This window comes from Artibeus jamaicensis, unplaced genomic scaffold, assembly GCF_021234435.1.
Source record: "Artibeus jamaicensis isolate MK-2021 breed Jamaican fruit bat unplaced genomic scaffold, CSHL_Jam_final contig_464, whole genome shotgun sequence".
NCBI lineage: Eukaryota > Metazoa > Chordata > Mammalia > Chiroptera > Phyllostomidae > Artibeus > Artibeus jamaicensis.
Genome location: NW_026521842.1, coordinates 23782003 through 23795455, shown reverse-complemented (window position 1 = coordinate 23795455; position 13453 = coordinate 23782003). Strand labels below are relative to the sequence as shown.

Genomic DNA, 13453 nt, shown 5'->3' with positions numbered 1-13453 from the left:
CATATCCTTGTCAGCATTTGGTTTATCATTTTTTATGTAGTCATTCTGGTAGATTGTTGTGGTTTTATTCTGCATTTCTCTGATGGATAATGAAGTTGAACGTGACTGTTGTGTGTTTCCTTGTCAACTGTGTCCCCTTCTTAGTGAAATGTTCCATGTGTGTTTCCCACGTTTTAATCAGATTGTGCGTGTGTCATATGTGTTTTTCTTTTGAGCTGTAAGAGTTATATATTCTAGGACTACCGTTGTTAACTACATGGTTTGTAAGTATCCTTTCTCTGTAGCTCGTCTTTAAATTCCTTTTTCAGGGCCTTTTGTGAAGCAAGTTTTTAATGCTGATAAGGCCCAGAATTTTGTTTTTCTGTCCTGGATTATACTGTTGCCCGAAGATTTTTCCGTAAGTCTTCCCTTTCTAATAAAGTTACAAGTTTGCATTTACCGTTTTGCACTTAAGCCCATGATCCATTTCGAGTTGATTGCTGTCTACGATGTGAAGTTAGGTTGAGCTCATTTTATCTTCCTTTAGATGTCCTGTTGCTCCAGGATCATCTTTTAAAAAAGTCTCTCCTCCTTCCATTGGATTGGTTTGCACCTTCATCAAAAATCAATTGTGCACATTTGTGCGGATGAAGTCACTTTGAAAGAAGGCACAAATAGCTACATTATGTTAGAAAAAAGTGAGGGAGAGGGTTCACGTTCATGTAGCTGATCAGTGCCATGTCACTTCCAAACAGCTTATCGAAGTCCAAGGGCTTCTCTTTCTGAGCTTTTATGAGCTTTGTCTGATGCTCCTTCAAGCTCCTACAGTGATTTGCACACAGTAGAAAATTTAAAAAATGCTTCCAATTATGGTTGATTAAAAGACCACTTAGAGAACATTGGCATTTTAATTGGGAGGAGGTCGTAGAGGAGATTTGACCTGTATTTTGAGGTCTGTGCATTACAGACTTCAATATCTGCAGAGAGTGGCCCGTTAGAAATATTCCTGTGCCCCACTTACACGACTTTTCTTTGGAGGTTGCTTTACAAAGCACAGCTGTTTTGTGGATCCCTGACAACACATTTTCTTCTTGAAGACAGAGCACTGGAATCAGGGGGACACCTGCCAATTCTGCAAAAGTGTGACTTCCGCCATCACTAATGTAATGAATAAATGGCCTTGTATTGTGAGACCAAATTTGATTTTCTTTTGATTATCAATCCGTACGAGGCCTCTCTTATCAGGTGAACACTGAGAAAGGAGTAGTCTCTACCTCTGAATTCCACCAGACCGTCTGCCTCAGAATTCATGAAGAATAGTAGAGATGAAGATTCACAGTTCTGCCCAAGACACCTTAATCTAAATACGCTGGTGTCAGGACTTGAAATCTTACTAAATATATTAGGGAGGCAATTTTTTTTTTGCATGACAACTTTGGAGAAACATAATACTACGGGGATACTCCAGAATAAACAGTTCTTTGAGATTAAGGTGTCTGAGTCAGTTGCTGAAATAAAACCCTTAAATGACTGGGGAGAGGAGGCTGAATACCACGTGATGTCCAATTATTCCAGAAGCATTTGGTATTTGATATACGATTTAATATAAGTTAAATATAAGTTAGTGTCGAGGCCAATGCTGTAAAATGCAAAGAGCAAAGATTAATTTAAAAGGTCGCTTGAGTTATTTTTGGTGGAAATTGAGCCTATGTAACCAATCAGGCAGGCTCAGTTGAGGTCCACGTATAGCTCTGCCTGTCCGTCTTCGGTAAAATAGCAAAAATTGCAAAATTCTCCAACAGAATCTGTCTACTAACAAAAGCACACATCTTGAAGTGAAATAAGAAGATACCAACACACAAAAACACTGACTTTATGTCTAATAAAATAATGTATCTGTTTATATAATGCTAATTTTCCTCAATTATTAAAGCTAAGAGCTTTTTACAGATATGTAAATATTGAGAGAACTTTACATAATCCAACTGCCTTTCATTCTGTCAAGCAGAAGTGGCCATTGTTCATCTCTTTCTCTCTCTCTCTCTCTCTCTCACACACACACACACACACACACACACACAGTGTGTCTCTTTAGTTTTCCTAAATGGGGATCATCTACATATGTATAAATAATTTTATATTGTGCCGGTAGCTTTAATCTTATTTATTTTTACTCTATATCTTTATTTCCTAAATTTAGATTATGATATATGCACGCGTGTGTTTATAGATACACAGATGGTTAACTTTATGCTTAGAATTCATCTTGTTATTGCTAAGATCTTATCTTTTCTACGTAAACTATCTTTTCTCAATATTTTCAATCCATACCCGTGTATCTGCCATCTGGCTGGAGGACTTGAGCAACATCTCTCCCATTGATGGCAGCTGCCTTATTCCTGGACTGTGTTAGTGGAAGTTCTCTGGTTTTGGTTGCAGTAGGTTGGTCACTATGGAAAGAAAGACCGGTCCCACTTTTCCGCTCACTACAAACGGATCTGTCCTTCACACTTGTGGGACAAATAGGACAAGTGATATTGGAATATTTGGAAATACTCTTAAAATGATAACATAGGTCTCCTGGAGAAAGTTAATCTAATATTAAGGAGAATTTAAATATATTTAAAATAGTTTCTGAGACTGTATAATGTGCAAAGTCTCCCAGGATAAGATGCCTTCTTAGACCTTAAGTATTTCACAGACTAGCTACTCAGAGATCCTTACAGATAGAGGCAGAAATAATGAGGGCATAAATGCTCACCTTGTGTGGCCGTGTAAGGAGCATAAAAACTAATGTAAAACAACTAGTATAAAGTTGGTATGATAGATGTCCAATAAAAAATGGTAGACATACCTTTGGGGGGGGGCTTTGTGTTAGGGCACTAGATGGTTTGGGAGGGGCTGGTTCTGAACATATTACCCAGTTGTCTTGGACTAGAAAGTTGCCCATGCAACTTTGTCCTGTCCTCAGACCCCACCCCATTCTCCATCTTCCTTGCACACAGAGTTATCCTATGCCTCATATAATGTCATATATTTTGTGTGAAAAAGGATACTTATGACAATTGCTTTGTGAGGGAAGGTTAGCACCATCTGCAACAATAGGTTCCCATTTCCTTCTGAGCCATTTCGACCACATTAGGTGGTTAACACATATTGCTCCCTAAGTTAATTCATTATACTGCAGTGTATGCATATTTACATATGTGCACACTCATATGCCCACATACATGTATATATACATCATGAGGCACTTATAACTAGTTTCATGCCTTTTATAATCTCTATTGCTTCTACTGTAGTTCCCTGTAGATAGTAGACAGCATATATTTAGAATATTCCAATAAACTTGGAATTTACAAAGGAACTCATTTAACTTAAGCTGCTTAATTTTAAGGACATTATTTAATAATCAGATAAAAAGTTTTTCCTCTGAGTGGCCATCTGGCTCCGGGCAGATTTATGAAGCTCTCTTAACTTTCATCTCCTGCATCCAGAGTGAATATGCTAATGACCGCCTGATGGGGTGGTGGCCTGGTCCAAGTGATCACATATGCGGAACGCTCATCTGAGTACTTGACACATGATGAGACCTCACTCTATGGAGGCCATCAAATGGTAGCAATATCTGGAGAGAATTTCAGCATCTTCCATATGGTCCTCGTGAAGCCGGGCTGCTGCCCGTGCCTGAGATGGGTCACCAATGTCTATGCAGCTCTTATAGATACGTGCTTTCCTGTGTCACTATGATAAAGACTCCATTGGATCTCAGACCAAGGAGTCAACACTCCTCAAGTTGGATCTCCTTCTACCACTTCCTCTTAAATAGCAACATATGAGGATGAATGTCTAGTGAGTGTCAGTTATGTTCTAACCATTTGATACCTATTATGGTACTAATCTTTAACATAATTTTCAAGCAGGAATTATCTCTGTTTATAAATAAAGATGCTGAGGCGAGCAAGGTTAAGTAGTTCAACAGAGGTCACACAGATTATAAAATGAGGAAGGTGGTGGTGCAATCCAGCTGACTTTGAAATTCATGTTTTTTGCTACCTCTTAATCCTCTTCTCAGTTATGCTGTGAAGTGGTCTTCTAGAAAAAGTACCTTTGATGAAATCACCCCCTCATTTTATTCAGAGAGGTCTCCTGGGAGTTATAGTCTCATAGGGGAATTCCATGCCGCTGCCACTGTGACTGAATCAAGTTTATTCAAGTCCTTGAACTATAGCTGGGTGGATGGATGCCTTACTACTTTATAGTTTAAGAGGGTCAGGGGAATTTAGACACATAAGAAACATAGGTTATTTCACATTTTTAAGCAGATATGTTCCTAAGAGAAAAAGACCTCTGATCTGTGCAGACCAGCTCGTCTCTGCTTGTCTCCAGGTTAGATCCTGCATTTCATAATTTCTTTTTTCTTCTCTTTCTTATGTTTCAAAAAATATCACCCCCAAATTTGCTTTATAGTAAATCTTTTTGCATAAAAGTAAGTAAGCTTTTAAAAGTGTGTGGCTTTAGTAAATCTATAGAAAGTCTGCCTTGTTTTTAAGTAATAATGGTCATAAATTACATGATGCTAATCAATCAAGAGGGAAAAACAGAAATAAGAACTTCCAAAACTTTAAAAATGATTCTTAAGAGAAATAAATCTTCAAAGTAGTACATCTGACAAATTAACGTTATACTGTGAAGATTGGTAGATTTAAATATTAGTGTTACTACATTGTCATAACCACATTGGTAGCAATCCTGAATTCTGCAGGCCTAGGTCAAGGGAAGGTGACTATATTAAAAACAAATGTATACATTTTACATAACAGAGGCAAGGGTTATATTCAAAATAATGGACAATAGTATCACCCATACACTGACCTGTCAGAAATGCTATTGGCCATAAAAAACATCAGGATTTTGATTTAATACCTGAGGCATTTGCATGCACAAATGTAGGCATTCATGAGCATTGAAAGTGCCTACCATGTATGCGACTCTACAGGTTTTGAGGAATACAGTAATGTCCCTAACGTTAGCACGGTCACAGTCTCAGAGGGCAGATAGCAATCTGCTCCAGTCCGCTCTTGGAATGCCTTTAGAGGGGAAATGACAAGGGAGCTGGGTTCTGAGAGATTAAGAGTTTTCCTAATCAGGGCATGATGCAGGAAAGACAGTCCTTGGTAAAGGACCCCCATGGTGACCCCAGACCAGTGATAGAGCTCTGATGTCCCTGGATGATCCTGGCGGAAGCCGGAGCCATTCTTTACTGGGGCCTCAGCAATGCACTCTGGGTACATCTTCAGTTGGACAGTAACTTGGTTGTGCCTTCGCTTCTCCAGCTTCATAGAAACACAGGAGGCAGGAGACTGTAGATGCAAAACCCAGGGTCAGGGACCTTAGACTTGGAGCTCTCGCATCAGAGATTCTGATTATGCGTGTCTGGACTGGGTGCAGGACTCCTTTTTAACAAGCTTCAAAGATCTTTTGTACTTAGATTCAAGGCATGTTGAAAAAAGAGATGGCCTTGCGATGGTTTAGATTTCAGGAGGAAAGACAAGTAAGTAAATAAATAATTGTACCATAACATACATTGCCTGAGAGAGAGGGACCAGAATGTTACTGGGAATGAAGGTGCAGAACCGAACTCTTGCATGGAGTTGAGAAAGGGCTCCCGGAGAGTGTGACCAATGAGCTCTGTGTGCCAGAGGAGTGGAACAAATAGGCATTCTGAAAAAAAAATCAGAGTGCATCACAAAATAATCTAGTGTGTTCAGTGAATGTATATTTGACGTGATAAAGGAGCGGTACAAGGACTTGGGGAATAGGGGCTGCAGAAGTAGCCTGGAGCCAGAGAGGCAACCTATGCCTCGCTGTAAATTTACAGTAGCCCCTCCTCTGTCTCTGGGGCACACCTTTCATGACCCGCAGGGCATGCCTGAAAGCACAGACAATACAGAGCCCTGTGCATGCTGTGTTTCTTCCTATCCATGGGTACCCGTGAGGAAATTTAATATATAAATTAGGCACAGTAAGAGAGTAACAACAACAATAATAGAATAGAGCACTTATAACAATACCCTGTAATGAGAGTTATATGAATGTAGTCTCTCTCTCGTATTGTACTGCATCCACCTTTCACTTAGAGGAAGCACTACATAGATTCCCCTCGGCATATTTGAATCAGCAGCATCGCAACTCTAGCACATGGGTGCCATTGCCCGGGGTCCCAGGAACACAAAAGCTGTGATACTATGACAGTAGATCTGATAACTAAGAAGGATGCTAAGTGACTAACGAGCAGGAAGCATATATAGTGTGGATTCTTTAGACAGAAAGATGATTCACCTCCTGGGCAGGACACAGTGGGATGGTGCACCGTTTCATCTCACTAATCACAAAATTTAAAATGTGTGAGTTGTTTATTTCTTAAATTTTCCAGTGAATATTTGTGGACCGTGGTTGAGTGTGGAGAACAGAATCTGTGGAAAGTGAAACCATGAATTAGGGGGGACTACTGTACATTGTGTCTTCTGAAGTTTCTTTGGGGCACATAGTAGGAGCTTTAGTGATAGTACCAGATTGCCTCTCCATAGAGGTAGATAAGCTTGTTCTTGGATGCTTGTTCTGCCACTTCCCACCCGTGGGCAAATTAAACACTCTTTTTGCCTCCACACTCTTATCCATACAGTGAGGATGATGAAGGTAGTAGCTAATTCAAAGCATTTTTTTTATGATCTGATACATAAACATTTATGTAAATGCGTGGGGCATAGTATTCTTCTATGTACTAGAGATTTTAACTATAACTCCAATGTTACTGGTGGCAAAACCAAGAACATGTAACTTTAAAACATGAAAGACTGAAGCCAAGAGTCAGGGCCTGGATTCATGGTATTTTTTATTGCCACAAGCTGCCATATGTGTGTGTGTGTGTGTGTGTGTGTATATATATATATATATACACACCCTTTTTGTGTGTGCTTTTTTTTTTTTTTTTAATGAAGAGGCGTTGACCTCTCCCCAGAGCCTGGCAAGGAATCTGACTATTTTTCCTCTGGAGCAATTTCTAGTGCTATTGTGATCCATTCAGTGAATAGCATTTGGCCACTTCAGAAGCATTTTCCCACTTCCATGTAAATGGCATGATTAGATGTGAAAGGTAATCCTCAGCGCTGCCATGTTATGACATTAAAACAGTAATCCAATTGTTAGCAACCCCTCGTGAATAGCTATGCAATCCACTTGTGTTTAATACCTCAGCGTCCTCTCATGCCTTTCCTTTGCAAAACAAAAAGCGGTATTGATTTCTCTTCATAACCAACTAAAAAGTGCTTTGAGCACTTTTATTATTTCATTATCCAGCAGTAAATAAAGAAAATAACCTCGAAAAATGAGAAACGACTTGATAGGTTACTTTTATCCCTTTCCCTGCAAAACTCAAATGCAGATAAGAGTCACTTTTTGATGGATTTGAATGTCTTTATATTTGAAGACATCTTAATAACCATCATGAAAGGGCAGCGTGGTGCAGTGAAAAGCTGTGAGCGCAGAGATGCAATCCATTGTGCATTCATTTTTTTTTTGGCCTCTTCTAACAGATTTCCACACACTGGGTAGCGAGAGACACTACTGTCTCATAGTTCTAGAGACTTGAGTCCAAGATCAAGGTACCTGTGTCTGATGATGGATTCCATCCTGGGTTGCAGATGGCCCGCTCGCTACCTTCTCACTGTGTTTTTACATGGTCTGCTCTGTGCACAAGAATCCTGGTATCCACCTCTTCTTATAAGGACACTCACCCTATTGGATTGGGCCCTTGCCTAATGGCCTCCTTTAACTTTACCTCCTGAAGGCCCTGCCTTCAGACACAGCCCAGTTGGAGGTTAGGGCTTCAGCGCATGGATTGGTGGGGGGCCCAGTTCAGTGTATGGCACCCAGTTTGAAAATCAGTGCTGCCACTTGCTACATAACTTTCAGAAAGGTATTGGTTTCTCTTATTCCACCTCTGTTTTCTTGCACATAGGTAAAGGAGCCAGACTGCAGCTGTGAACATTTGTCACTAAAGTGAGTGTCCAAGGCTCTAGAAACGAGCCTCTCTCTGTCCTCTTCCCTCCAGTGAGCCAGGATTCTAGGAACCAGAGTTAGGTCTGATGTTCAAAGCTTTTGTCATTCTTGCCTCTGAGGATTCTGTGAGGGACTTCTTCATTTTTCCGTGATGACATGCATGCACAAACTTACCATTTGGGTTTCATCTTAGCATCTCGGACTTGCCTCAGACTGCTTGTTCTGACTGAATTTCTCTCGTATTCCCAATCGTCAAAGACCTGCTTCTCCAAATCCTTCTGTTTCTCCTCTGGGCCACTCTGTGTAGCACTTCTTGTCACTTGCTTTGTGACAAGGATGTATAAATGTGATGTTCTTGTGCACTGGATTTGAAGCCAATGGCAGGAAAAAAAAAAAGAGTTTACATTTACCTTTGAATCCAAATGCATACCTCAGCCTGTTGACACACGGTGTACCTCGAGTGTCCATTGGGCGGGACTCAAAGGTGATAGAAAGGACAATCTACCGCCTGGAAGCCCTTTCCTTTTCCTGTTGTAAGAGAGAGAAATCATAGCAACTATCACTAGTTCTTTCTCAAAAGCTATCCCCTTGGTCTTGGGCAATTTCTTGGACTATGCTTTTTAAGAGCATGGGAAATACTCCTGCCTGCTGTGTCTGCAATGTTCCTCTACTTGCAAACTAATGTGTAAGCCTGCCACAGTTTCATAGATGCTGGCAGAAGACACGAGGCTCCTGGACCAGAGACCAAGATCTCTGCCACTTACGACACAGCAGGTTGCATGAACTTCATGTTCGAGTCAGTTCCCCTTGTCCCCAAGCACTGTGGGAATGACGCAGAGGGGCCTATTGCACGCGGAGTGAGCTGCGTCACAACGGAGGTCACCCAAGCTTGAGAAACCCCAGCCTTGTACCGGAGCTGCTGGTAAACCTGCCCAACTTTTGCCCTCGAGGGAGACATTATCTTTATTATGCTGGTCAGGAAACAAATCTTCCCTCTGCTGCTCTGATGGCATCTTTCTTTATCTTCCAAGGCTGTTTGCTCTACAACTATCATGGAAAAGATAGTTGAAGACAATCACCAATCACTGTCACAAGATGTGTAGAAACATCATATAGAATCATCTCCTGCCTCCCAACTATTTCTCCAGATTTCCCCTTTGCTTGATTCTTCTGACGAACCTCATGTGTCCTTTCTGATGTTTTACTGGCCTCCCTTTTAGTCTGCGGAATAATGATCAATTGGAATGGACTGTGTGGCTGTTTCGTTGCTTTCTTCATCTGGAAATGTCTTCCTTCTCTCTGAGACAATCTTCTCAGCTGCACCTTGTCCTCCCATCCCCACCCCCCGCCCATGCTGCTCGGATCTAGGTTCCTGACACATTTCCCCAGGTGAGAGTTGTTCTCAGAATCTACTTTTCTAGAAGAGTAGAAATAACACAGATCAGTAAATATTTGCTTGAAACCACTGTGAAGGGAAGAAAGGTCTTTGGCCAAATCCAGGCAGTCAGATCAATTTATTAAAATAAATATGCATGGCCAAGGAAGGGGCATATAAGCAGCACCCAGGAAATATTGGAGGAATTCATGAGACATTCTACTTTTTGTACAGAATAGGTGTTGGAGTCTCATTATCTCTCTGTGGCTTAGATAAGCCTTCGCTTCTTAAACATGGAAAATACTACTATTGTTCAATTCCCCATTCAATAGTAGATTGTTGTGTCTACAAAATTAAACCGACTTGCCCCCCAAAATGCTCTTTAAATGTAAATTTAGTACTAGCTAAGCATTACCTATCAGTTAGGCATTTAATTATGTTGTCCAGAATCTGCAACTATGTCTTAGGGCAATTACCTGTATATTGCCTTAAATGTTTATGTGATGTGGCCCTGGCTGGTGTGGCTCAGTGGATTGAGTGCCTGCCTGTGAAACAAAGGGTCATGGGTTCTACTCCCAGTCAGGTCACAGGCCTGGGTTGCAGGCCAGGTCCCCAGGAGGGGCTGAGTGAGAGGCAACCACACATTAATCTCTCTTTCCCTTTCTCCCTCCTTTCAGCTCTCTAAAAATAAATAAAATCTTTAAAGAAAAATATATGTGAAGTGAAGGAGGGAGGGTCATACACCCCATTTCAGGGTGCAAATTTGAATGCTAAAAGTGACCAGGCAGAAAATGTAGCCGAATTAAGTTGGCTGGCCATGGTGGGGAGCGTGTGAAAGTTGAAAATGTAGACCTCATTGAAAGGGGCAGATCTACTCATCTCCAGCTGAGAACTGCTGTGTTGGAATATCAGCTCAATGCTGACAGGTCTTCTGACCTTTCAAGGAACTGAATATTGAGATTTTGAAGTGCAATGCAAATTTGGTTGGCAGCTAATTAAATTTCTGCACACACTGGGAATACCAGAGACTGTGTCTGTCCTAGTTACTATGCCTTCCTAACAAAGCAATCCTCGAGTTTAGTAGTTTTTCGCAATGTTTATGTTGCTCATGAAATGGTCAGTTTTACTGGCATGACTGGAAAGCAGGGGACTAGCATCATGTGAAGATGCGGTTACTCATGTCTAGTGTGTGGGCTGGGAAAGTTCAAGTTGCTGGAGGCTCTAACCATGTGGACTCCTCAAAGCATCTCTATGTATCTCTCTGTCTCCTCACATGGTCTCACAAGCCAGGCAGCTCCGAGAAGGCAGCATTCTTACACATCAGCCTAGGGCAGCAGAGCTACCAGGGCCATGTCATCTCTTATGGACTAGCCCAGTCAGTCACTCAGCATTTGCCACATTCTAATGATCAAGGTGGTTACAAAGGTCTCCTCAGTTCATGGAGAAAGAATGCAGCTCCCACCTCTCAGTAGAGGCACCTCAACATTGCACTGTAAGAAAAGCCCAGGGGATGTGATATGTATTGATAGGGACATTTTTGGAAAATGCTACCACATGTATATAGTGCCTCTGGCCCGTTGGCTACCAGCTGGTACCAAGATGTGCTCCAGAAATCTTGGTGAGCTCTAGGATTTGAGGAAGTATTGCCGATCCTCCTCTAGTGGTTTCTGAAAATCTCTTTTCCATCCTACAGCCTCGTTTTGCAGAAGAGCCTTGTTCTACCCATGTGCATTGAACAGTCTGACTCCTTCCTTGAGAAGGTCTGGGTGGCTCCATTAGTGACCTGAGAGTCTAGGGGGGTGCTGCTGGCATTGGTTGTGGAGTCTGAGCTAAAGCAGATCGGGAAGTGGTTTCAAACAGAATGGATGGGCAACTGGGACAGTCTCTCAAATATTCCCTGAAGTGAAACAGGTCAACCTGGAAAAGATAATTCTACTCCTGGCTCCCACTAGTCGAGGAAGGGTCTAGGAGAGGAATATCACGGGACAAGTTGGCCATGACAGCGGAAACATAACAGAATGCTTAATGAACCTGGCATTGAGTAGAAGGAAGCATATAGTGAAAAGGCAAAACGAGGTCACTTTGGGGATCTTTACGAGGATGCTGGGACTTCTTGTTGGGATAACACCGGAGGATGCAACACCAACCCCCACCGCAACCTTAAGCTATAAGCTGTGTGCTCGAATCAGTCTGGGTTGGCAACACGACGGGCGTTCCTGCTCATGAAAGCGGGTCACAATCAGGAGGGTTTCTCTGAGGCACCTGAAATACAAAAGCTGCAAATCAGAGTCAAATGTTAATGCAGCTAATGTGCCCACCTTTCAAAAGAACTACAGTAGGTTCCTGGTGCAATAGATGCGCCCTACAGAAATGAGATTATGATTCTGAATAACTGTGTTCTCCCTGTACATTATCTCTACATAGATATACTTAAGACATTTTTCATAAATATGTATCTGGTTCTCAAAGGCAATGCAACTAATCACTATACTTTCTTTTAAATTGAGAAAAATCAAAGCTTAGAAGAAAGAGATCATGTAAGAATCTCAGGAGGAAAATCTTTATGAAATACTCATGTAAATGGCCTTATCTTGTTGTAGTGTTATTACTTTTCAGTGGGTACGTTTGATGTTAACATTTCTATTCATGATTCATTTCTTTGTTGTGGTTTGGGATGGAAGGAGAGCTTGCTTTATTATATATTTCTCTGGCTTGACAGATATCCCCTAAACTGTATTATAAAAAAAAAAAAAAGATGTAGCAGAAATGGTTCCCTTTGAAGTTGGTTATTATTGGAAACAAAAAGTGATGCTTATTTTTATACCCAGCCTTTGTCTATGGGATGACAAACCAATTTAGAATTTTTCTTAATTGCTTCTACCTTTGTTCATAAACATTATCCATGTGGGGCAGAAAAGTAAGCAATAATCCAAGAATCAGGAATATTTGGACTTGTATCCTCTCGGTGCTGTTTATTAGTGATGTAAAATTAGAAGAGTTCTAGTTTTTAAACCTCAATTTTCTAAATCAAGTGATACTGATGGACTGGTATGGTCTTTAAAATGTGTTATTTTCTAATAGGCCATGTTACATAATATATCATGAAACCAGAAGGTGCCAGAATTTCTTGCCATCATATAAATAATTTGCCTTCCTGGACATTCTCATTTAATCCCTTATATTTAGTTTCCGAGAAAGATCAAGTATAAAAGGGAAGCATGCGAAGCCATCAGGAGTGGGAGAAAGCACCAAATGATACTACAGGGCGCCGAGGTGCGTTAAGTCTCCTCAGTTGCAAGGATAAGTCCCCAGTCCTTCCCATCTCTCCCCAGAGGTGGGCCACTTCTATCAGTTTAACTCCAGAAAAGTATCCCTTGTTTACAATAACAAGCAATATTTGGGCCAAATGCCCTCAGACTCATGACAAATGTTTTCCCAGTGAAAGTCAAGGATTAGTTAGGATCCTCTGAACAAAAGTAGTATCACTGTGGTAACCCCTGTTATTATACCTGCTTTTCCTAAAATGAAACCACCAATATGTTATCCCTGGCTGGTGTGGCTCCCGTGGTTGGAGCATCATCCTGTGCACGGAAGGGTTGTGGGTTTGATTCCTGGTTGGGAGCACACACGGTAGACAACTCTGGATGTTCTCTCTCACAGTGACGTCTCTCCCCACCATCTTTTCTCTCTAAAAAGATGCAATGAAAAAAATGTCTGTGGGTGATGATTAAAATTTTAAAAAATTTAAAATGTCAGTTCCTATTAAAAATGTGAGTTCCTATTAATAATATAAGCTCACATGATTATACACATCTAAGGTCCATGTATAAAAGGCTGTGCTGACCCCTCTCCCCACTGGCGAGGGGCTCTGGACACTGTCCAGGGGTTGAGGGGGGTGAGTTGAACTTCGATGTTCATTAGTTAATTCTTCATAGGATGAAGCTGAACAAATATGAGGCAACTTACCCACATTTTGGCTGGCGATCCAAGGAGATAGCCCAGGAAGGACTGTGGTTGCTCACTGGTGGTGGAGGCCAT

General features: G+C 41.3%; 1 pseudogene; it reads right to left on the bottom strand.

Annotated features, from left to right (window-relative positions):
• Nucleotides 1-13453, bottom strand: part of LOC119061423 (AP-3 complex subunit beta-2-like) — a 78450-nt pseudogene extending 64997 nt beyond the window's left edge.